Source organism: Triticum dicoccoides, chromosome 4A (assembly GCF_002162155.2).
Source record: "Triticum dicoccoides isolate Atlit2015 ecotype Zavitan chromosome 4A, WEW_v2.0, whole genome shotgun sequence".
NCBI lineage: Eukaryota > Viridiplantae > Streptophyta > Magnoliopsida > Poales > Poaceae > Triticum > Triticum dicoccoides.
In genome coordinates, this window is record NC_041386.1 from 216,776,261 (window position 1) to 216,779,954 (window position 3,694).

A 3,694-nucleotide genomic window follows, 5' to 3' on the forward strand; every position below is an offset into this window, starting at 1 on the left:
ATTGACCTACAAACATGTAAGCAACTTAAGAAGAACATCCTTGCTCTCTTTCTCCCATATTCTTCAATTGACGAACGTCCCACCACAGAACTCTGTGAACAAGAGAACAAGATAAACTTTCAATGGAAAATCTCACGTTTCAAAGATAGGAAGTTCAGGGCTTCTTTGATTCAAAGGAATTTTATAGGATTTTGGAGGATTGAAGTCCTTAGGATTTTTTCTTATATTGGTCCTTTGATTCATAGGATTGGATCCCATAGGAATTTTTTCTATGGAATCTTTTGTACTACATTTCATAGGAAATTTAACATCCACTCCAACCTCTTTTTACAATTCCTTTGTTTTTTCCGTGGCATCAAACAATCATTGCTAATTCTATAGGATTCAAATGGGCATGCCACTCCAACCCTACACTTTTCCTATTCCTACGTTTTCAAAATCCTACGAATCAAAGAGGCCCTCAGCATATATAATTTCCGTTATGTTGAGTACTAAATGAATACAATGTTTTTTTCCATCAAAGTAACTACATAATCTTTGACATGCTTCAGCTTAAAAAATAAAACAATTGTTCTATTTGTATGCCTTCCACGGAGATTGTGGCATTGAAAACATTCGCTATTCAAATCTGGGCAGTCACTCCACTGAAAAGCATAGAAGAAACCTTTAGTGAGATAGTGTGCTATTAGGCTAAAGGGACGATGAAACACTTTATATCACATAAATAAAGACAGATCTTAGTTGGAACAAAACACCCTTACAAACACTACTCTTGACCTCTTGTGACCTCCCATATCGATCCTTTGAAGCAGAAGTACTATAGATGGTGCAAAGGCTGAAGCACATAATCCACAATTGGAAAATGTGATTGCATGTTGTACTAATATTGGACATTACCCACAGTATATATTTGTCTCGCTGTGTTGGAATGGTATGCTCACCTGCAAGGCTACCTAAATTCGGCTTATCAAATCTAAAATAAAATAATTGATCAACAATCATGCACAAAGAAAGTTCTTACCCTCATATAAAATTCAGATTTTCCACAAATTATTCAATTTGCTCAAAAATCCCACAATCAAGCATACCCTGGAGCAACAAACATTCAATAATCCATTCCTTTTTGCAAGACCAGGACAAAGAGTAGATATCATTTCGGTAGATAGGAAAATAATTAAAGTGAGTGGGAAGTACTGCATCAACAAGTGTTGCTTTGTATCTGACTTCACACTTGAAGGACAGTTCTCTATGCATAACCCATTTCTTAAGGGTTGAATTATAAAATTGGCTTTTAAGATAAAAGATTAATTAAGTATAGGAATGGGCAAGGAAAAGCAATACCTATGAAAAGCAGTATTGTGGAGGATGGGCTAGTTACTAAAAGAAACACAATCAGACCATACTGCCACAAGTATAAATCTCGATGGGTCCAAAATTTAAACCCTCATTTTTCATACAGCTGTGGAAACCACCAAAACTCTTAATTTAGTCTTAAAAACCTTCTTTTTTTGCAGTATCTCCGGTTTCATGACGATTTCGCTAGTTTCAATCTGATCAGAATATCCTAATGGCCTGTTCTTGTTCCCTGACTCTTCTAGTCAGTCATGATTTTTATTTAGCCAAAACTGCAGGAATCGATATACAACAATCATGATAGATGGACAACAGAGCATAAATTAAATAGTTTATAAGCACCACAAGCAACTATAGTGCGTATATACACCACAATTTGTACTATATGCCAAAGTTTCATTTTACGCCTTTTGTTTTGTTTCCTTCCCTATACTTTCCATACATGCCACCCTCCTGTAACATGGCCATTATCTTGCCATAGGAGGAAAGCAATCAAGGCAATTTCTAGAATTTCCATCTGCCTGAAGACACCATTCGTCGTCAGCTCTAAGAAAGCTGCATTTTCTAAATATTTGACACTATATTGGACAAATTTCTCAGGCCCTTCCATCAATAGGAAGATTATATTTCCAAAATCAAGACAGATATATGACAAAGGAAGCAAAGCCTGTTTTCTGTGGAAAAGATTAAGTAAATCCTCAGATGCACAGGCCGAGGAACAAGCGAACAGCTGGTCAAGCAGATTTATCCCAAGAACACTACATCCAGGACAAACGGAATGGGTAGAAGGTGCACCTCTTCTTGTAGTTGAGGATGACCTGCGGTAGAAGCTAAAGAACCGGGCGAAGAAGGCGATCCACCTGAACAATGACCTGTTAGAGCACCTCCAGCCCCAACGTGTTCCACGACGATGACATTGCCGGTAGCGCCGAAACTCTCCGTTACTTCGGTCGCTCAACGCTGCATGGCTATAGTGCACTCGAGCATCGGAGATCTGGCAGGGGCCCACCCAAGGACTCCAGATAAAAATCGGATACATGCTTCAGGAGTGTGGTGCGCCACCGATCTAGTGATGGATCTCGTGGCCGCCCCCAGAAATAGATGCTTTCTATTGGCCTTTCCGACGGAAGACAAGAGAAGGAGGACATCGACGACTAGATGGAGACGGAGGCGACATTCCGACGGGGCGGGCGTGGACTGCACCACGGGGAGGTGAGATCCAAACGAAGGCAACGATGACGACGCAACCTGTTCGTGGGCGAGGGAGTGAGAGGAGAGATCGGGAATTGAATGAGAGAGACGAGAGGACGTGGGTCGTAATACGCGGTCGCTCTCCCTCTGAATGGGCTGCCAGCTCGCCCAAGGACCAATGCACCACAGGTGCCCATTTTGGCCCGTAGAGCAGCATCCCACAGGACAGCCGGGTCATTTAACACAGATCACGGAACAGATCGCCACACACACGAAATAGGACGGCCAGGAAGTCCCAGATCGGAAAAACGGACTGTCGAAAACGCAAATCGCTGTGGGAGCTCGGTTTAGGTGCGGCTATACTATCCTTAATAGCATTAGCAGATGAGATATCATTGGGAAAAATAATAGGCAACTTTTTAGGAGTAAATGCCGATCAATTCACCTACCAATGATAGTCAAGTCACGCATTTTTTATCTACAAGCAGAATTGTGCTTTTAGGTCTTGTATTTTTCATCAACATGGCATTTTTTTGGTATTTGTATATTTTGTTTTACAGAATGGCACGAAAAAGCAAAGGGATTGCGGAAAGAACTGATGGCAAAGGTGAAAATGAGGGAGAAGACGAGGTGGTTCAAACAACAAGTAATGTTGGACGCAAGTGTGGGCGGACGAATCAGGATCCTGTCCGGGGTGGTTGATACGTCCATTTTGCATCATGTTTTCCTACTGTTAATTATAATGTTTTTGATCATTATAACACTTTATGATGCAATTTCAATGCATTTTCTCTCTTAATTTGCAAGATTTACATGAAGAGGGAGATTTCCGGCAGCTGAAATTCTGGACCTGAAAAAGTTATATCAGATATACCTATTCTACACAACTCCAAATGAGCTAAAATTTACCGGAGAATTACTTTGGAATATATAAAAAATACTGGAGAAAGATATGCCCGAGGGGACCAACCAGCTACCCGCAAGGCACTTGGGCGCGGCCACCCCCTGGGTGATCCCAAGTACCTTGTGGGGCCCCTGGCTGGCCTCCGAGGCCCATCTTCTCCTATATGATGCCATTTGCCCTAGAAAAAAAATCAAAAGAAGACTTTCGAGACGAAGCACCGCTGTCTTGAGGAGGAACCTAGGCAGG

At 41.5% G+C, this 3,694-nt stretch overlaps 1 long non-coding RNA gene across 1 annotated transcript in view; it reads left to right on the forward strand.

The window, feature by feature from the left end:
- Window positions 1–3,337, forward strand: part of LOC119285673 — a 5,137-nt gene extending 1,800 nt beyond the window's left edge. The window contains exon 2 of the long non-coding RNA XR_005139644.1: window positions 3,105–3,337. This is a non-coding gene — a long non-coding RNA (uncharacterized LOC119285673). The remainder of the gene's footprint in view (window positions 1–3,104) is intronic.
- The last annotated feature ends 357 nt before the right edge of the window (window positions 3,338–3,694 follow it).